This window comes from Notamacropus eugenii, chromosome 1, assembly GCF_028372415.1.
Source record: "Notamacropus eugenii isolate mMacEug1 chromosome 1, mMacEug1.pri_v2, whole genome shotgun sequence".
Classification (NCBI taxonomy): Eukaryota; Metazoa; Chordata; class Mammalia; order Diprotodontia; family Macropodidae; genus Notamacropus; species Notamacropus eugenii.
In genome coordinates this window covers 718449063-718471816 of record NC_092872.1, presented here as the reverse complement: position 1 = coordinate 718471816, position 22754 = coordinate 718449063, and the positions used below count along the sequence as shown (strand labels likewise).

At 37.7% G+C, this 22754-nt stretch overlaps 1 long non-coding RNA gene across 2 annotated transcripts in view; it reads left to right on the top strand.

The window, feature by feature from the left end:
• The window catches only part of LOC140521593 (uncharacterized), a 250177-nt gene that overhangs the window by 207036 nt on the left and 20387 nt on the right, over positions 1-22754 (top strand). For both annotated transcript variants that reach the window (XR_011972999.1, XR_011972998.1), the window contains exon 3: positions 8303-8416. This is a non-coding gene — a long non-coding RNA (uncharacterized lncRNA). The remainder of the gene's footprint in view (positions 1-8302; positions 8417-22754) is intronic.

The following is a 22754-nucleotide window of genomic DNA, read 5'->3' as shown; positions in this document are numbered from 1 at the left end:
ACTCTGTGCCCTCTCCCTGCTGGCCTCTAGGTCAGAAGAATGTTCTTCTACCTCACAGCCACTTCCTGCCTTCAGGGGCTTCCTCTTTCCTCAGAAATAAATACATGGGAAACTTCCAGTATATTCTCTGGCCAGTATGATGTCCCTGTGTAGTCTTTTCTTTTGTGCCCTTACTTCATACCAGACACAATATTGTCTTTTACTGGCCATGGTTTTTTAACTTAATTTTTCATTGAAATCTTTTGAAATTGAACTTAAATGCTAAAAAAAAAGCCTTTCCATACTTGCAGCAGAATAGAAAAAGAGGATTCTGTGGGGAACTTCCTCTCATACCCTGTAAAACAATCACACAATAAAGTCCATCCTTGTCTTTGCAGACTATCCTCTTATCTATCCTCCCTTCCAAACTTCCTGTAGTTTTTGTGCCTTTATAAAGACAAGTCAGTTGTCTACTTTCTTTTTCTCATTATGATCCCTCTTTCCTCATCCCTGAAATAAAAATTGAGAACAAATAAAGAAAACAAATCCCTTGTAACATACAAGCAGAGTCAAGCAAAATCTTACACTATCTGATGACCATATCCAAAAATAAGGGTCTCTTTTTGCATCTTCTGTCCATCTTCTCTTTGTCAGGAGATGGGTAACAGGTCCTTTCAGAGTTTCTCTACAGATGGGGTTCAGAGTTGTCTTTACCATGCTGAGGTCTTTTTACGCTTTGTTTTCCTGGTTTTATCCATTTTAGTGTCTGTCATTTTTTACTGCTCAGCACTTTGTGAAATAGCCTCTTTCATTAACACTTATAGCTCAGTGATTTTTATCATATTCATAAAGCACATTTTATTCAGGTATTCTTCAATTACTTAAGAGGAAATCTAAGACATTTAATTGTATTTGTTACTCCAGGGTCCGGGTATTTTATTGCAGTAGGTAAAACACTTGGCCTGAAGTTAGTTAGACCTGAATTCAAATCCAGTCTGTGATACTTTTTGGCTATGTGACCCTGGGCAAGTTGCCTGATCATGTTTTGTGTATACACATGGACACACACAGACACACACATACATATACACCCACGTATGTTTATTTGGAGGTTTCTGAATACCATATTCACTGTCTATGTGAGATCCCAGAATGTAATTATTTTCTTAATTTCTAGTGACACATTTTAGGGAAGAAATGGAAAGATACTGAGTGAATTTTTAAAGGCCTGGTTAACTTTGTTTTTTGATAAAACTTATTTAACTGGGTATCTTCACTCCGGGTTTTAAAAACTTAATCTCCTCCCTATTACAACACTTTTTTGATTGAGGAATTTTGTGATACCAGTAATTTATAACAAGTTCTTTGGAAAGTTATTTATGTTACTCAAGGACATTTTAAACCAATGAAGTTGAGCAACTTCAGATTTTAAAGGTTTAATTTTGCTTTAAAGTAGAAAAGAGAGATATCTACGATTTTTGAAATTTCCAACTCATTTTCACCATAAGTGTTTAGTGATTCTTATCTTCATTTTTTCCATCAGGATAAATTTTAAACTGTTTCAAAAAAGGGAAAGAACGGTTTTGAAAAAAATCTTTCTCTGATTTTCTACTAAATTTTCATTTGCAAGATAATTTAATGCCACATTATTATGATAAGTTGTAAACCAGAAGAGATTTTGCTGTTTTGACCATAAATTGTAGTCATCTCATGGCTTAAGCAAGTATTAAATTAGTGTTTGAACTTATGATATGTATAAAATTCAATTCAGGAAGTTTCTCACTTTCTAGAGTGAGTATATTAAGAGAACTATAAACAAGCTTGTGAAGGATGTGAATCTATCAAGTTGTAAGGTTAAAGTCAGGAGCATCTTTGTTTTTTTTTAAGGAACAGTATTTCATTGCAGACATATGTTAGTGAAGGGCAGTATCTTATGAGCTATCCTGTGTTATCTTAATGGAAAACCTAATATTACTTTTTCTTTTGGAATTCGAAGATGTGGAGAAATGGATGAAAACTGCTTAAGACTCAAAGTAAGATATTCCCAATATTGAAAGGAGTTCTGAGTGCAATGTAATTTTTCCTGTTATGAGTCCCTGACTGTTATCAATATGTGATTACATACTTGTGGTCTAGGATGTGTGCTCCTTGAGAACTGAAATCACCCTGAGCTCTGATTATTGGAAATTGCTCTTTAAGACTTTATTTATGGAACTGTAATTGACTATAGTTTTGACCTTTGATTAGAGATTTGTCTGAAATATCATGAAGCCAATATCATGTGATACAGGTTGGGAACAGCTGAAGGTGGAGGTCTGTGCCTAGGAAAAGTTTTGGGGACAACCTTGGACATGGTCTAGATAGGATCTTCCTGACTCTGTTTCCTAATTGTGCTATTTAGTTTCTGAAAAGGAAAGTTCTCCACCTGATTAATACTGAGCCCTGCTTTTAACATGTTGTTGGTACAAGATTGACTGTTAGATATGACTTATCCATGGAATCAAACAGAACTAAGGAAATTTTTTCCTTCTTTTATGATATATGACATTGCTGCAACTGTTATTCTCTCTTTTTCTTTACAGCAAATGTCTATAATCAAGTAGTTATGTTAGTGCAATATAAATCTCTTAAATAATGGATAGATACTGAAACATCTCTGAGTCACTATAGTAGGAAGCAGAAATGAATGTCTTACAATATTACCTTATATTCATGGCCAAATAATATTAAGAGAGGGATAGTATCCTCTGAAGGAGAAAATCCTTGGGCAAAGTAATAAGAGAAAGATGTAATGTGATAGGTTTTTAATTACATAGAACAGCAAATTTTGAGTGAAAAGCAATAGAGTACACTGTTTCCTCCAAGAATTATATACAGGTATGTAGATGTGGCTTCCAAAATTTATCTATCATGAAAATTCAGGTTTTAGGCATGCTTTAGTAGTAAGTTTTCAAATGTGGATTTTTCTATTATTAAAACATCTTTCTGATAATTTTAGAAGGCAGAAGAGTTTATTTTATGGTAGGTTCCTCATATTTTAAAAGATTCTTATATCAATACAGGATTTAGCTAAGGACAGAAACAGCAAATGGTACATAAAGGGAAATTGTCTGAAGTTTCAAAATTGGAGAACCAAACTTAAATGATTGTACTCATTTAAACTGAATCCAAATTATCTAGGAACTTTTAGTTCTGAACCAGAGCAGCAGAACTCCCTTTTAGAACTGTCTTCAGAATAACATCTATTGTCCAAGAAAGAATATGTAAGAATCACCTTGGAGTCAAAAGATGCTGCTTAAATAGACATTGAGAATGGGTTGCTGGGATACCTGCCTTAAAAGGGTTTTTAGAAGATCGTATAAAATACTTTTAAAGTCAAATGACAGAGATGGAGAAAAAAGCAAAAAAAAATAAGAACAATCCAGATTAAACCAGAAGGTTATGAAAAGAAATTCAACCAATTAGAAAAGGTGATCCAAAATTTTACAGAAGAAATTGATATCCTGAAAATTAGAATTAAGCAATGTGAAACCAGTGAAATTGATGAGAGCAAGAAATACTTAAATAAAACTTGAATGATTATAAAATAGAAGAGAAAGTGAAATGTAAGAAAAACAATAGATTTGGAGAATAGATCAAGGAAAGAAAAAATAAAAATAATCAGACTAACTGAAAGTTATGATCAGAAAAAGATCACATGAAATAATTTTAAAAATTGTCCTGAAGCATTAGGACAAAGGGGGAAACAGAGACAGAAAAAATCCATTGATCACCACTTAAAAGATATCCTATAAAAACAACTCATAAGAATATCATAGTCCAATTCAAATGCCCAAGCTCAAGAATAAAATGTTAAAAACATCAAGATTGCCACAATTTAAATATGATGGAGCCACATTTAGGATCACACAAGGCCTAGTAGCAGAGACATCAAAGGAGTATGCATCTTGGAACATAATATATCATAGAGCAAAAGAACTGAGGCTCTGCCCCAAAATATCGTAATCTGCGAAGTGAAGTATTATGCTGAATGAAAAAAAAATTCACGTTTAGTAAACTCAGACTTTCAAAACTTCAATAGAAGTTTCAACATAAAGGACCAAGAAAAATATAAGGTATATTCCAATAACTGATTATAAGGGACTCATAAGGACAGACTATATGCCTTTTATATATGTAAAATATATGTCTAAAACTCATATTAATTATTGGGTTGCTCATAACAAAGATAGGGGTAAACCTGACCTTGATATTAATTTAAAAAGTAAAACCATTTAGGAATAGCTAAAAAGAGTAATTATTTTATACAAATGATGTGCAAGAGGAAGACTTGATACAGAGAAATCAGATGGGGGAAGAGGGCTAGCAGTTCTGATAACGTACTTTCCTTGGGAATAAAAGGGCAAAGTAAAAAATAGTGCACGACAGAGAACAAAAGAAAATTCACAGGAAAGGAAAGAGTCGATGGACAGTTCCCAGTGCAATGTGTGTTATTCATCATACAGGCTTTCTTGAAATGAAAATTTATTGTTACATATTTCGAATCCTCTCTTATGTCCCGCTATGCCCATGAAGTGGTTTTTTTTTTTCTTTTTGACTTTGTATTTAAGTTCCACCATTAAGTGTATGATTTTTTTTTCCTTTTCTCTGTTCTGTATTTGTGATTTGGTCCTTGAATCCAAAAGTAAAAGAAAACAAAGACAGCCAGAGGGGAGTCACTGTCCATCCCAAGCTTCCCCAGCTCCTTCCTAGGATGGGGGCTTTCATGTTCTTCTGATATCATTACCTCTAGGCTGAAATGAAGAGCTATTCCTTCCTTGTACCCATTCTCCATGTTTCATTATTTGTCGTTCTCCAACCCCAGCCCTATCTCAACTTCCTGAAGCCTTAAGCCCTCCTTTTTCAAGGCTGTCTTCCCTTAAGCTTTTAGATACAGACAAGGCTAATCAATGCTTCAGATAACAGAATTTTTGTCTAACCCTATGGTCTATTTTATCTGCATTCTTCTTTGCTGGATTCCTTTTGCTGCTAATCTTGTAGAAAGTTTTTTCACTATTTCTTTGTCTGCTGTCTCCCCCATTAGATTGGGAGGTCCTTGAGGGCAGGGACTGTCTTTTGTCCTTTTTTGCATTCCCAGCGCTTAGCAGTGCCTGCACATAGTAGGTGCTTATTATATATTTCTTGACTGATTGATTGATAAACTTTATAAATATATCATCATCACCTGATCTCTGTTTTTTCAAGTCCCTTTCCTCTCTTGAGATGCTACAATCTGCTTTCCTTTCCCTTGTTCAGAGAGACAGTGGGAACCCTTGAGGTCGTCACAGTTTTGTGTGATTACAGCAAAACTTAAGTTCAATGGCACCTGGACAATTTACAAAGTCCTTTCTCAACTTTAAGGAGATTAATGAAGATATTGATATTATTGACATTTAGGGCAGCTGGTGGCACAGTGGTTAGAGAGGTGGGCCTGGAATCAGGAAGCCCTGTCTTCAAAATCTGTTCTCAAACATTAGCTCTTGTCACCCTGGGAAAGTCCCTTACTCTCTACTTGCCTCAGTTCCCTCATCCACAGAATGGGGACAATGACAGAGTTGTGGGGAATCAAATGTGATATAGTTTTAACACGTTTATCACAGTGTCTGGGATGTATAATAGCTTCCATATAAATGCTTATTTCCTGTTTTGTTGATGAGGAGTGTGAGGTTCTGACTTACTCCTGGTCACCTGACCCCAAAATGACATAATTGGGGTTCAAACCTGTCTTTTGATCTCTTAAATCCAGTGCTTTGGAGATTCTACCATTCTGCCTCTTTCTTCTACCTAGGAAGGCAGTGCAGCCTAGTGGTACAATATTGCTTTTAGAGTCAAGAAGACCTGAGTTCCTGCCTTGGATTTAAACATTTCATTTAATTTTTTGGTTTTTGTTTCACCTTCATTTCTGAATGTCCCTTGCCCTTTTCAGAAATCCATCTCTTGTAAGAAAGAATTTAAAATGTCAGGTGAGTCCCTGCCTTTATTCTGCTATGTTGGCTCCATCTCTTTTCTTACTTTTTTTAACCCTCACCTTTTTTGTTACATGAATACATATTTATGGTAAAAAAACAAGCCTTTCCATAACATGGTCAAATAAAATCTGATTATAATGAAACTGGTTTTTCCTGTATACAAGTACCAATCTTACCACCATTATCTTGCAGAATAATTAAGAATCTTGCTTGCCTAAACGATGTTGTAATGAACCTCCCTACTTTGACTGAAAGAAGGTTTAAGTGGTTGAATTCTTTTGAGGTAGAACTCTTGTACTCATGCATTTTAGGGTTCCCAGCATCCCAAACTGCAACAGATATCATATCAATTTATTTTTCTCCCCTCCTCTATTGTTATTTTCACTCCCATTTTCCTTAGAAATCTTTTATTAGTTAAGGATGGTTATCTCCAATGTGGGTAGCCCAGTCTCCATACTACTGACTACTGAGGAGTGACAAGGACAGGAGATCTTGTCTTGCCTGAAAGTTAAATACCCAGAGTGGGGAGGGATACATATATATATATATGTATATACACACACATATATATTTATTTATATGTACGTGTATATATATGTATAAGTGTATATATACATGTATATATGCATACATGTACATGTGTATATAGGTGCATATGCATATATACACACGCACATGTATGTACACATGCTATGTATGTGCACATATGTACATATATACGTATGTGCGCGTATATACATGCACATGCGCACGTGCGCGCACACACACACACACACAGACACTGTTCTCCTGGTTTTATTCATTTTAGTCTGTGTCACTTCATACTGCCCAGGGTTATGTGAAGTAGCCTCTTTCATCAACTCTTACAGCTCAATAATGTTTATCATATTTATAAAGCACATTTTATTCCTTTATTCTTCAATTATTTAAGAGGAAATCTACAGCATTTCATTGGATTTTGTTACTCCAGGCTCAGGGCATTTGTTTTGCAGTAGGTAGAACATTAGACCTGAAGTCGGCAAGACCTGAATTCAAATCCAGCCTGTGATACTTTTTGGCTACGTGACTCTGGGCAAGTTACCTAAGTCTGTGTGTTTTGTATATACACACAGACACACACAGGCATGCACACACATATGTTAATTTGGAGGCCTGAGAATACTATAATCACTATCTGTATGAGATTCCAGAAAGTAAATATTTTCTTAATTTCTCATGACATATTTAAGGATATAGAAAGAAAAGATACTGAGTAAATTTTTAAAGGTCTGGTAAACTATGTTTTTGTGACAAGGCTAATTTAAATGCTATTTTCTTCCTGGTTAATGAAAACTTGGTTTCCTCCCCATTCCAACACTTCTGTGATTAAAGAATTTTATGATATCTAGTAATTCTGTAACAACTAGAAATTCAGTTTGTTATAATACGTGGGCTATTAATTTATGTCACTCAAAGACATTTTACACCAACTTAGTCAAATGAATTCCAGTTTTAAAAGTTTATTTTTGCTTTAAAGTACAAAAGGGAGATATCTATATTGCAGAAGTTTCCAAGTGATTTTCTCCATAAATGGCTAGTGGTTCTTTTTTTTTTACATCAGGATAAATTTTACACTGTTTTAAAAAAGGGAAAAAAATTTTGGAAAGAAAGGTTTTGAAAAAATATCTTTTCGTGATTTTTTGAAGGCATACTAAATTTTTATTTGCAGGCCAATTTAATGTTATTATATTGTGATAAGTTGTAAAGCTAAAAAGATCTTGCTGTTTTGATATGAATTTGTAGTCATCCCATGGCTTAAACACGTGTTAAATTAGTATTTAATCTTGTCATATGTATAAGATTCAATGCTTGAAGTATCTTATTTTCCAGAGGGAGGATATTAGGAGAAGTAGAAACAAGCTTGTGAAACAAAGATGTGAATCTGTCAGGTTGTAAGGTTAAAGTCAGGAGTATGTTTTTGTTTAAGAAATAGTAACACGTTAGTGAAGAGTAGTAATTGATGAGCTATCTTGTATAATCTTAATGGTAAATCTAATATTACTTTTTCTTTTGAAATTAGAACATGTGGAGAAATGTATGAAAACTGCTTAAGGCTCACATGAAGATGTTCCCATTATTTAAAGGGATTCAGAGAACAACAGTATTTTTCCTGTGATGAGTCTCTTACTATTACCAATGTGAGATTAATTTCTTGTTGTCTAGGATGTGTGTTTCTTGAGAACTGAACTCATCCAAAGCTCCAATTATTGCAATTTGCTCTTTAAGACTTGATTTACAAAACTGTAATTGACTACAGTTTTAACCTTTGATTACAGGGAGAGTTGTCTGAATTATCATGAACCCAATATCATCTGTGGAAGGCTGAGAACTGCTAAACGTGGATGTCAATGCCTGGAAAAAATTTTGGGGCAACCTTGGACATGGCCTAGGTAAGATCTTCCTGTCTCTGTTTCCTAAATATGCTATTTCCTTTCTGAAAAGGAAAATTCCCTACTTGATTAATCCTGGGCCCTGCTTTTAATATCTTTTAGCTACATGGCTGACTGTAAGATATAACTTATCCCTGGAATCAACAGAGCTGAGGAAGTTTTTCCTTCTTTTATGCTATATGACATTGTTATAATTATTCACCTCTTTTTCCCTTGATAGCAAATTTCTAAAATCAAGAAGTTCTCTAAGTATAATAAAAACTCTTTAATAGTATAACAATAAGAGTTTGATACTGGAACATCTCTGAGTCACTAAAATTTGATGAATGTCTTACACTTTTAACATATATTCATGGCCAAATAATAATATAAGGATAACATATTTCTATGGAGGATATGATTGGGCAAAGTAATAAGAGAGAGATGTATTGTGATTGATTCTAACTAAATAAGATAGCAAATTTTAAGTGAAAAGCAATAGGATTAGACTGTTTCCTCCAAGAATTATATATAGGTATATGTGACTGGCTTCCAAAATTTATCTATCATGGAAATTCAGGCTTTAGGCATGCTTTGGTAATAAGTTTTCAAATTTGGATTTTTCCCTTTTTAGAGTATCTGCCTGATAATTTTAAAAGGTAGAAAAACTCATTGTATGGTTGGATACTCAAATTTTAAAAGATTCTTATACCAGTTGCTGGATTTAGGTAAGGAGGTAGAGAGCAAATGATACATAAAGTGAAATTCTCTGGTTTCAATATTAGAGGACCAAATTTCAGTGATTGTACTAATTGAAAGTGAAATATAAATCAAAATTATCCAGAAAGTTTTAGGTCTGAACCAGAGAAGCAGAACTCCCTTTTAGAACTGTCTTGAAAATAAAACCTGTTGTCCAAGGATGGCTATCTAAGGACCAGGTAACTACATGACACATCTGGGACTCTAAAGAGGCTGCTTAAATAGAGACTGTGAATGGGGTACTGGGATACTTGCCCCAAAAAATTTATAGAAGTTCTTCAAAAAAGTCGTAAAAAATAAAGTGATAGAAATGGAGGAAAAAATAAAAAAAATAAGAATAATCCAAGAGAAACAAGAAGATTATGAAAAGAAAGTCAACCAATAAGAAAAGGAGATCCAAAATTTTAAAGAAGAAAATGACACCCTCAGAATTAGAATTGGGCAAAGTGAAACCAATGAATTTTAAGAGTTCAAGAAATAATTAAACAAAATTTGAATGATGAAAAAATAGGAAAAAAAAGAAAAAACATAAGAAAAATAACAAATTTGGAGAATAAATCAATTAGAGAAAATATAAATATAATCAGACTACCTGAAAGTTACAGTCAGATAAAGAACTTTGAACAATACAAGATATAATTAAAGAAACTTTTGCTGAAGCATTAGAACAAGGGGGATCTAGAAACAGAAAAATCTATTGCCCCTTTTAAAAGAGATCCTATGAAGAAATTTCACAGGAACATGATAGTCATATTTTGAAACAAACGCCTCATGAATAAAATATTAGAAGCATCAAGATTATAACAATTTAAATATCATGGGGACACAATTAGAATTAAACAAGACCTAGTAGCAGAGACATTAAAGGACCACGAGTCTTGGAACACAATATGTCACAGAGCAAAAGAACTGGGGTTCTGGTCAAAAATATCATATTCTGCAAAGTTATTATCTTGAATGAAAAAAATGGACATTTGATAAACTCTCAGACTTCATGTCTGTGTTGAAAATAAATCTTGAAGTCAATAGAGGATTGAAATACAAGAATTAAAACAAATATTAATTATATACCAATGACTGATTATAAGGGATTCATAAGGACAGACTGTATAACTTTTATATATGACAAATTTATATCTAAGGTTCTTATTAATAATTGGGTAATTCATAACAAAGATTGGGATAAACCTGAACTTGATATTTATTTAAAAAGTAAAACAACATAGGAATAGCTAAAAAGAGTAATTATGTTATACAAATGAAGTGCAAGAAGTACACTTGATACAGAGGAATTAGAAGGGAGAAGAGGGCTGGTAATTCTGATAACTTACTTTTATTGGGCATGGGTCTAGTAGGGAACAGAACATATATATTTAGAAGAATTTAAAATTCTTCTAAAGGAAGGAAGCAAAACTGTAGGACCATGGGAGGGAGAGGACAAAGAAGGGATATTTAGGGGGAGTTTAAGGGAGTAGGTTAAAGAGGTGGGTAGAAGGGTGTTTAGATCCTTGGAAGGAGGGTAGAAAAATAATAGAAGGGCAAGGTAGCGGGTAGAAGTAAAGCAGAAGAAGAAAGAGGAATAGAAATCTAGGGATATGTACAAACATAAAAAAAAGAAAAGATCAGGAGTAGAATACTGTAGAGAAAGTGCATGTCAACATATGTTTATGTGTATCAGTATTGTACATCAATTTCATAATGGCATGCTTGTCCGGATTCTGGAGAATGAGTAATGGTCTCGTGCCTTCCCAGTCACCAGTGGAGTGAATTAGGGTTGCACGTTTGCTCCCATGCTTTTTAGCATGATGTTTTCAGTCATGTTGTCAAATGCTTTCAATGAGGATGAACATGGCATTAAAGTCAGTTACTGTACTGATGGCATATTCTTCAATTTGAAAAGGCTCAAAGCCAAGACCAAATTTTCTTTTTGCAGATGATTTAAAATATGGATCAATTTTCTGCTGCCTATACAAATTTTGACCTAATAATTAACACCAAGAAAACACAGGTGCTCCATCAGCCACCACCACACCTTCCACATGTGGAACCATCAGTTACTACAAATGGAGAAGTCTGGAATGCTGTGGATAAGTTCCGTTACCTTGGTAGTGTACTTTCCATGGATGTACACATTGACAACAAGGTTGACGCATACATTTCCAGAGCTGGCTCAGAGTTTGGAAGGCTCTGAAGAAAAGTATGGGAGAGAAGATGTAATGGACTGACTACCAAACTGAAGTTCTACAGAGCTGTTGTGCTGACCTCATTGTTGTATGCCTGTGAAACATGGACAGTCTGCCAGCGCCATGCCAGGAAACTGAATCACTTCCATTTGAACTGTCTTAGGAAGATTCTGAAGATCACCTTGCAGGATAAAGTACTAGACACTAAGGTCTTTGCCCAAACTAAACTGCTAAACATTCAAAGTATGTTTCAGAGAGCATGACTCTGAAGGGCTGGCCATGTTGTTTGAAAGCAAAATGTACCCTTGCCAAAAAGACTATTTTATGGAGAATTCACATGGGTCCCATGATCACACAGTAGTCAGAAGAAGAGATGCAAGCACACTCTCAAAGTCGCTCTCAAGAACTTTGGATCTCGTTGTGTGACATGGGAGGCACTAGAACAGGAACGCTAAGCATCAGAAAGGGTGCTGAGTTCTATAAACAAAGCAGAATTGAAATAGCACAAAGAAAATGTAGGATGCACAAATTTGGAATAACCACCCCACATGTTCACAGAGACTGTCAGTGCCCAATCTGTAGTAGAGAATTCTGAACTCATATTGGTCAGATCAGTCACAGTCAGACACATTGAAACTTGTCTTTGTCATGATGGTATCAGTTTGGTCCTCTGAGAATGAAGGACATCAACCAATCATATGTATGTTTATATCCATAGCTATAGAGAAATATATCTTAACCTTATTGTAGCTTTCTGCAGGAGTAGGGAAGGGGAAAAAAGAACAAAGGAAAAAAAGTGCACAGCAGAGAACAAAAGAAAACTCACAAGGAAGCAAAGAAAGAGGAACAATTCTCAGTGCATTATTCATCCTACGGACTTTCTGGAAATGAAAATTTATTGTTACGTGTTTTGAATCCTTTCACATGACATGTTTTTTTTTCTCTTTTCCTTGCTATTTCAGTTCCAGTACTTAAGTTTATGATATGTTTTGTTTCTTTTCTCTACTCTGTCTTTCTTATTTGGTGCTTGAATACAAAAGTAAAGCAAAAAACATAGAAGAGTGACTGTCCATTCCAAGTTTTCCCAGCTCCTTCCTAGGACAATGGTTTTCATGTTGACAAATTGTTCTTCTATCTTTCCATCTTGCCTGAGAGAAAGAACTCTTCCTTTCCTTGAACCCATTCTCCATATTTCATTCTTTCTCCTTGTGCACCCCCATGTCCACTTCCTGAAGCCTTAAGCCCTCTGTTTTCAAGGCTCTCTTCCCTTAAGCATTTATGTATAGACAAGACTGATCAATACTTAATACAACAGAATCTTTCCTGACCCTGTCATTCATTTAATCTAGATGTTATTTGGATGGATTCCACTTATTTCTAATCTTGTATGTGGTTTGTTGTGTCTCTATTTCTGTGTATGCTTTCTCCACTAGATTGGGAGCAGGGACTCTCTTTGCCTCTTTGTGTATTCCCAATGCTTAGCAGAGTACCTGGCACAGAGTAGGTATTTAATAAATATTTATTGAGTGATTTATTGATAAACCTTATAAACATCTTATCTCCTCTGTTTCTTCCAGTCTCTTTCCCCTCTTGAAAAGCTACAATCTGCTTTCCTTTCCCATTGTTCAGTGAGATGGTGGGAGCCCTGGAATTCATCACCCATTTGTGTGATTATAGCAAAAGCTTAAATACAATGGCAATGGACAATTTGCAAAGTCCTTTCACTTCTTCAAGGAAGTTAATGGAAATATTATTATTACTATTGACATTTGGGGCAGGTGGTGGCACAGTGGTTAAAGATGTGGACCTGGAATCAGGAAGACCTGTGTTCAAAGCTTTCTCAGACATTAGTACTTGTGACCCTGAGAAAGTCCCTTACTCTCTATTTGCCTCAGTTCTCTCATCTACAAAATGGGGACAATTAGTGTTGTGAGGAGTCAAATGAGCTATAGTTTTAATGTATTTATCACAGTGTCTGGGATGTATAATAACTTCCATATAAATGGTTATTCCCTTTTTTGCAGATGAGCAACGTGTAAGTTTCTGCCTTACTCATGGTTACCAGACTCCAAAATGCCATAACTGGGGTTCAAACCCCATCTTTTGATCTCTTAAGTCTAGTGCGTTGATGATTATACCATTATATCTCTCTTTCTTCTACCTAGGAAGGCAGTGCTACCTTTGGCTAGAATATTGTTTTTGGAGTCAGGAAGATCTGAGGTCAAAACCTGCCTTTGATTTAAACATTTCAGTTGAAATTTTGTTTTTTGTTTCAACTATTTTTCTGAATGTCTCTTCCCCTTTCAAGAAATTCCACTCTTGTAATAAAGAACTTTTTAAAAAGAGAGAGGGAAAAATAATAGTTGATTAAAAGTAACCAATATATCAATTAATTCTGACAGGATGTGTGATATTCCAGAGCCATCATCCCATGAGTTTTCTCATCTATAAAATGGGGTTAATAATAACACCTCTGCTGTTGTGAGGATCCAATAAATTTATATATATATATATATGAAGGGCCTATTAAACCTTAATTTCCTAAGTAATGCATTAATATTCCATCTTTTCTACTTTATCCAGCTCTTTATGGCTCCATTTGGGTTATTTTTTGACAAAGATACTGGAGTGTTTTGCTATTTCCTTCTCCACTTCATTTTACACATGACAAAATGGAGGCTTATAAAGTTCTTAACACAATAGTATTATTATCTCTCTAATTTAATAAAATTCTTCCATAAATATTAAATTTGAAGTTGTTTAAAATACCAAAAATAAAAACATTTATAATTTCTACATGTGAAAATCTGGAAATGCAGTTGATGTCATCTGACATTTACTCTTTGTATTATTACTGTATTTCTAGTATTGTACTTCTAAAATTCTCTTAGATTCTGAAATTAGAGGGACAACTCTATTGCTGAAATTATTCAGGCAAAGCACTTTTTAATCAGGATTTTGCTGCATATGAATTAGCCTTTTAAAAGGATGTGATAAATTCGATCATTTGAAAATGTTAAATATTTAATTAGATATATTTAGTTTAAAAGGCAATAATAACAATTATATTTACTATGGTAGCCTATTATTTCTTTGAAAATCTTTATTATTATGAAAATACACAAGGCAGCTTAAAGTTGTAGTCTCAACATACTAATGATGAGATGAATGATTTTCTGTGGAGTATAATTTGGAAATGCATTCCCCTCTGTTAATAATGAGTTGTTTCAAGTTTTACCTTTGGAAAATTAAGTAATTCCCTCTTTCTGGATTTAGGGAAGGAGAGAAACAGGAAATGGTACACAAAATGAAATTCTGTGAAGTTTGAAAATTGAAGAAACAAATTTAAGTAATTGTACTATGTTCTAGTAAGTCAGAACTATCTAGGAACCTCTAGATTTGGAACCAGGGAAGTAGAACCCTTTCGAGTTGTCCTGAGAATAAAGCCTACTGTCCAAGAAGAGACATTTGGGAAACAGATAAACTACATGAGACACTGAGAACAGGTTAGTGGGCTAGAAGGAAACTTGATGTTATTTAACCTTAGCAATAATGATTATTTAGTTTGTATGTTTTATGTGAAAGTTTTCTTGGTGACCTTGGTTGCCTATAAATCTTCCTTCTCAACACTAGTCTATTGTGAGCTTTCTGAGTAGTTTAATCTGTCCCTGACATAATATAATTATGCATTTATAGAAATTGTAAGAAACATATTGTTGCATTGTTTAAACCAAGCTCTGTCTGCCTGGGAAACTGAACCATTTCTATGTGACTTTTACAAATTACTTTTGTTATACTGATTAGAAACTCGGATCCAAAGCTTGATATAATGAGTTTTCTTTCAACTGTCAACTCTTAGGACTTCTAAGGGCTGGTGCAAAGTCCTTCTGACCACTCTCAGAGATGCAAAATTGTGAGTGTAGACTCCTGGATCATCTGAAGATGACCTGCTCCTAGTTGACCTCTGAATGCATCGAGGTCTTTGGCCTTTGGCTTTGTTCAGGGCTGGAAGAAGATGACATCTGAGGCAGAGGCTCCCCAAGAATGCATACCAGGCTTGCAAGAAGAAGGGCTCCCTCCCCACTTGATGCCCCCCTTTCCTGATCCTTTCATTCCATATGTGGTTTGCCCCTATCTCCTGGCTCCCCTAGTTTTGGTTTTGGTTTGCTTTGTCTGTGTGATTTTTGTTCACTATGCCTCTCTTTCCTCTGAACTCAGGCTCACTTTTAGTCTCCTTCATTACTTGTTTTTGGTTGCACTGCAGTAGCCACTCATCTCTTTGGACAGCCACCAACCCACCCTGCCAGCATCCTTCAATAGGTACATTCCTTCTGGAGTCCTACTTCCCACAAAGGGATTGACTACACAAATTTTAATCTGGGAATATTGGTTTCCATCAATCAGGTCCCTGACTCTGTTATCTTGCCATCATCCCTGGGTATGTTTTTCATGTGTGGCACCTCCCTATGTTAGATTCTCCCTCCTCTGTGCATTAGTTTACATGTCATCATTCTTGTGGTCCCCAACATCTGAGATGACATTGAGACTATTCTGGTCCCCTTGACCCCTTGTGTGCTTGTGGTTGTGAATGCTATTTCTTGGATGCCTTCTCTGATGTATCTCCATTGCCACTGGGGATGCTGGTCAGGCCCTCTCCCTCATCATGGGGGAGGGTAGTACCCTGGCACCTATGTGAGTACAGAAAGGAGGCCAGATATCCTCAGATGAAGTTTTCAGGAATCAGTCCTGGCAGACATGAATGGTTAGATAGCTAGAGTGAGTTCCCAGAGTGAGGAAAGAGACTGGATCCATCCTATACTACTGAGTTGGCTCAACAACATTACGGACTGTTCCATCCACCTTGTCTATCCTGGCTGTCTTTTCAGGGTTGGGAAAAGCAGGCAGAGCTGAGGGTCCCTTGAATTGTTTGCAGTCTCATCTTAAACACTAGCTCAGGGTGAGGGAATTGGAGTAGTGAAGAGAGAACAGAGTACAGAATGAGACCAGCATCTGGAGTAGCCCCATGGGAAGGTTTGTGGGTCTTCGCCAAAGCTTACCAGGCAGAAGTTTCTTTCTCTTCCTCTTTCTTTGTCTTCTCAGTCTTTCTACCTCAATCGGATCATCTGGGACAAGTGGCTCCTGTAACAGAGCTGAATTATGCCCAATTCTCCCCTGAGGGCAGTGGTTGCTCTTAGGCTGTGCCTGGGGCAGCAGTTGCTCCCCCACTCTGAAGGGCTGAGCAGCCTGGGGAGGTTTTTGTTCAGGACTAAAACACTGTGGTAATGGAGCACTATAATCGTGCATACAGTAATAATCTGCCACATCCTCAGCCTCCACAGCACTAATGGTGAAGGTGAAATCTGTCCCAGAACCACTGCCACTGAACCTGGCAGGGACCCCAGACTGCAGGGAGTTAGCATCATAGATCAGGAGCTTGGGAGACTCTCCTGGTTTCTGCTGGTACCAGTTCATATAGTTGCTAACGCTGGAACTGGTCTTGCAGTTGATGGTGACTCTGTCTCCTGGAGCCACAGAGAGGGAGGCTGGGGACTGGGTCACCACAATAGCTGCCTGGGATCCTTGGTGGGAAAAGAAGAAAGAAGAGATTTAAGTGAAGAATCCTGTTCTCTCACCCTCAGGTTGTGTCAGAGATTCCCAGTGGAAAACTCCTTCTGTCTCTAAAGTGTTCCAACCTATGGCTCATTGGGAATCTTACCTTGAGACCAGAGCAAGAGGAGCAAGTGGAGCAAGGAAAGGGAGAGCATTGTGACCCTTGTAGAGTAGGAGGCAGAGAGCTCTGAGCTCAGTGAGAAATGTGGGAGATATTTGTACGTGAGGCTGTGTTTGTGAAAGGTCCCTTGGAGATCACCATGCAAAGCAGTGCCAGTACAGCCTCATCTCATGACCCCAGGAGTGGTTATGTGCACATGCAGGGTGTGGCCCATTTGTGTTTCCTTGAAAGTGTGACCTCATGTGGCTTCTTTTTTTATTGCTATATTAAATAGATCTGCCTTCATCTGGACTGGATTTCTCGGTGGCAGGTGGCCAATTGTGGATAGATGCGGGAAGCCTCTCCATCTTCCCAGGAGAGGTCAGGTGGCTCTGGATCTAGAGAACAAGAATTCATAAGTGTCTATGCAAAGAACAGAGATAAGAGAGAAAGGAACTGAAGTAGAAAGAGAACTAAGATTGGGGAAGCAACAAAACTTAAAGACAGCTAAGGGCTGAGCTTTCTATAAAATGCAGATAGGAGCAGCTTGGAGATTCTTTGGTCTACTAAGTGAAGTGGGGAGAATGTGTCCCTTGAATTGTTGTGGGAGGAGGAGATATATATTCTTCTCTTCTGTATTTCTGTTGCATTTTTCTAAAAGTCAGAAAGAAAACTTTATTGCTAGTTTCACCCTCTCATTCTGTAGTTGGGGAAACTGAGGCTAAAAGGAGCAAAATAGTTATTTGGGTGCATTTTTCCTACTGAAGTTCATCGTCTCCTGTTCTCCACTGTGAAAACTTTCACCTTTTCTTGGGCAATTATCTCATGGTTGGACTCCTCCCATGGCCATCTAACTATTGGTTTCTGTACCTCCACTCTCTCCCCACTCTAGCCAATGCTGCCCTCAGCTGTTAAACTGTTCATGTGACAAAGCAGGGCTGACCAGGTCACCGCCTACTCCAGAAACTCCTGTCCCTCTTTATCACCTCCAGTATCTAATAAAAAGTCCTTTAAAGTCCTTCAGAACTTGACCAATTCCTCCCTTTCCATTTTCCTTATCCTTCACCCCCTCCCAAGTGCCCCATTATCTGGTGACTCTGGATCAAGGTCCCCCTCCTGACTCTGTGCCCTGTCTCTGTTGGCCCCTGGGCGTAGAATCTTCTTCTACCTCACTACCACTTCCTGCCTTCAAGTGCTCCCTGTTTCATCAGAAATAAACATGTGAGGAAGCTTCCATTAGATTGTTTTGCTGGCATGATTTCCCTCTCCAGTCTTTTCTTGTACACGCATAGTTCATGCTGGACACAGTAGCATCTCCTCCTGGCTGTGCTTTTTTAATTTAAATCTTTTCATGTTGAACTTAAACACTGAAAGAAGAGAATTTTCTCCCCTGTAGCAGAACATAAAAAGAGGATTCTGTGTGAAACCATGAGCTTCCCTCTCCCCCAGCTGGTAAAACAGGCATATGATGGGGGCAGAGCCAAGATGGCGGAGTAGAAAGACGCACATACACATAGCTCCGAACCCACAACCCATAGAACATCTGTATAAAGTAACTCACGGTGAATTCTGGAGCAGCAGAAGCCACAGAACAGTGGAGCGAAGGAGATTTTTATTCCAAAGGGACCTGCAAACCTCTTGCAAAACGTTCTTCGTCCTGCAGATGCGGAGCCCAGCCCAGCCCTGCCGTGGCCACGGCAACAAGAGGAGCAGATCCGAGCAGGCTTCAGGGACAGAATCTCCAGTGGCTGCACGGGTCCCTCCACCCACAGGTGACGGGGGTCGGTGAGAGGGTCTCTTTGGCGGGTTGAGAGGGGTGTGTGGTGCCTCCATAACTCAGGCCCCCTCAGGAGGCAGAAACTGAGGCAGCAGCAGAGCAGGGCTCCCCAAGCAGGCAGGAGCTTGGATCCATTGTGGAAGGTCTGTGCATAAACCCCTGGAGGGAACTGAGAGGCGGCCCTGCCCCGACCTGACCACCTGATCTTAATCTCACACTGAATAGCAGCTCTGCCCCCGCCAAAAGCCCTAAGGCTGGAAGCAGCATTTGAATCTCAGACGCCAAACTTTGGCTGGGAGGATCAGGAGGTGAGGTGGGTGTGAGGAGAATATTCAGATGTCAAGTCACTGGCTGGGAAAATGCCCAGAAAAGGGAAAAGAAATAAGACTATAGAAGGCTACTTTCTTGGAGAACAGGCATTTCCTCCCTTCCTTTCTGATGAGGAAGAACAATGCTTACCATCAGGCAAAGACACAGAAATCAAGGCTTCTGTGTCCCAGCCCACCCAATGGGCTCAGGCCATGGAAGAGCTCAAAAAGAATTTTGAAAATCAAGTTAGAGAGGTGGAGGAAAAACTGGGAAGAGAAATGAGAGAGATGAAAGAAAAGCATGAAAAGCAGATCAGCTCCCTGCTAAAGGAGACCCAAAAAAATGTTGAAGAAATTAACACCTTGAAAACTAGCCTAACTCAATTGGCAAAAGAGGTTCAAAAAGCCAATGAGGAGAAGAATGCTTTCAAAAGCAGAATTAGCCAAATGGAAAAGGAGATTCAAAAACTCACTGAAGAAAATAGTTCTTTAAAAATTAGAATGGAACAGATGGAGGCTAATGACTTTATGAGAAACCAAGAAATCACATAACAAAACCAAAAGAATGACAAAATGGAAGATAATGTGAAATATCTCATTGGAAAAACAACAGACCTGGAAAATAGATCCAGGAGAGACAATTTAAAAATTATGGGACTACCTGAAAGCCATGATCAAAAAAAGAGCCTAGATATCATCTTTCATGAAATTATCAAGGAAAACTGCCTTGAGATTCTAGAACCAGAGAGCAAAATAAAAATTCAAGGAATCTACAGAACACCGCCTGAAAGAGATCCAAAAAGAGAAACTCCTAGGAACATTGTGGCCAAATTCCAGAGTTCCCAGGTGAAAGAGAAAATATTGCAAGCAGCTAGAAAGAAACAATTCAAGTATTGTGGAAATACAATCAGGATAACACAAGATGTAGCAGCTTCTGCATTAAGGGATTGAAGGGCATGGAATAGGATATTCCAGAAGTCAAAGGAACTAGGACTAAAACCAAGAATCACCTACCCAGCAAAACTGAATATAATACTTCAGGGGAAAAATTGGTCTTTCAATGAAATAGAGGACTTTCAAGCATTCTTGATGAAATGACCAGAGCTGAAAAGAAAATTTGACTTTCAAACACAAGAATGGAGAGAAGCATGAAAAGGTAAACAGCAAAGAGAAGTCATAAGCGACTTACTTAAGTTGAACTGTTTACATTCCTACATGGAAAGGCAATATTTGTAACTCTTGAAACTTTTCAGTATCTGGGTACTGGGTGGGATTACACACACACACATGCACACATGCACACACACATAGAGACAGAGTGCACAGAGTGAATTGAAGAGGATAGGATTACATCTTTAAAAAATGAAATTAAGGGGTGAGAGAGAAATATATCAGAAGGAGAAAGGGAGAAGTGGAATGGGGCAAATTATCTCTCATAAAAGAGGCAAGCAAAAGACTTTTTAGTGGAGGGAAAAAGAGGGGAGGCAAGAGAAAAACATGAAGTTTACTCTCATCACTTTCCACTAAAGGAAAGAATAAAATGCACACTCATTTTGGTATAAAAACTTATCTTACAATACAGGAAAGCGGGGGATAAGGTAACAAGCACAGTGGGGGGGATGATGGAAGGGAGGGCATTGGGAGAAGGGAGCAATTTGAGGTCGACACTCATGGGGAGGGACAGGATCAAAAGAGAATAGAACTAATGGGGGACAGGATAGGATGGAGGGAAATATAGTTAGTCTTATACAACACAACTATTATGGAAGTCATTTGCAAAACTACACAGATTTGGCCTATATTGAATTGCTTGCCTTCCAAAGGGAAGGGGTGGGGAGGGAAGGAGGTAAAGAAGTTGGAACTCAAAGTGTTAGGAACAATTTTCGAGTAACGTTCTTGCCACTAGGAAATAAGAAATACAGGTAACGGGGTATAGAAAGTTATCTGGCTGTAGAGGACAAAAGAGAAGATGGAGACAAGGGCAGAGAGGGATGATAGAAGAGAAAGCAGATTGGTCATAGGGGCAATTAGAATGCTTGGTGTTTTGGGGTGGGGGGAGGGGACAAAAGGGGAGAAAATTTGTAACCCAAAATTTTGTTAAAATCAATGTCAAATAAATAAATAAAGAAACAACAACAACAAAAAAGAAACAGGCATATGACAAAGTCCATCCATGTCTCTGCAGACTGTCCTCTTCTCTATCCTTCCTTCTATACTTCCTTGTCTTCTTCTTTGTGCTTTAAAAAGACGAGTCACAGACCCGATGAGAGCCGCTGAGTGCCAGATATCAGCGCAGCAGCCCTTGAAACCTTCAGCCTGAAGACTAAACTTCGGTAAGTCACCTACTTGAACTTCCGGGAGCCAGCATGGTGGAGTGATCAGTAAATGCTCTCTCCTCCCCGCTGATGACCGTGAAAGAACCATAAAATATTTGCCCAGAAAAATCCTGGATCAGCAGGAACAGAAGAAGTGGGCAAATAGTCTCATAACACCAGAGGCTAGGAAAATAGCCAAGGGGGATTCTTCCTACTGTGGCAGAGGCAATCCGGAAGGACAGAGGACCCAGGGCAGAGAAAATTCGCACTGAGACCCAGGCAAACCTCAGAACCAGGAGAGGAGCCCCAGGAGGGGTGGGAACACACATTAGCATCTAGGCGTGCCTCAGCCCTCCAGGGGAAAAGCGAAGACAATAGAGAAGCTGGGAACACCATCCCCTGAGCTTGCCTTTGCCTCATTTCAGTTGAGGAGATCTCCTGTGACCAGACCACTCCTCCCACACACTTAACAAGCTAACCCCAGGGTTGATCTGGGAAACAAAAAACAAAAACCTGCTTTTAGCTTTTTTACACATCAGCTCAACACAAAGTTCTGTACCTTCTGACTGAAAGAACCAGAAACTACAACACTCGGCCAACATCATGAATAGGAAAAAGCAGACGAAAAGTGAAAAAACCATAGCATCTTTCTATGGGGATAAAGACCAAAACACAAACACCAAAGAGGTCAGAGCTGAGACTGTACTTCCATCTGAAACTTCAGGCGAGACTATGAACCTCTCGCAAGCACAACTAGCTTTCCTGGAACACCTGAAGAAGGAAATAGAAGAAAAACTGGCCAATGATTTTACAATTATAAAAAAAGAATTCACTGATGAGAACAACAATTTGAAAAGGAAAATTGAACAAATGGAAAAGGAAGTTCAAAAATTAACTGGAGAAAATAATTCCCTAAAAGGAAGAGTTAATCAAACGGAAAACGACACCCAAAACCTAATTGGGAAAATTGATCAAATGGAAAAGGAAATACAAAACCTAACTGGGAAAATTGGTCGAATGGAAAAGGAAGTACAAAAGTTAAATGGAGAAAATAGCTCCTTAAAGGGAAAAATTGGTCAGATGGAAAAGGAGATGCAAAAGTTAACTGAAGAAAACAATACAATGAAGATTAGAATTGGGCAAGTAGAAACTAATGACTCAATGAGGCAGCAAGAATCAGTCAAACAAAATCTAAAGAATGAAAAGATAGAAGAAAATGCAAAATATTTAATTGGAAAAACAACTGACCTGGAAAATACATCCAGGAGAGAAAATTTAAGAATTATTGGCCTGACAGAAACCCATGA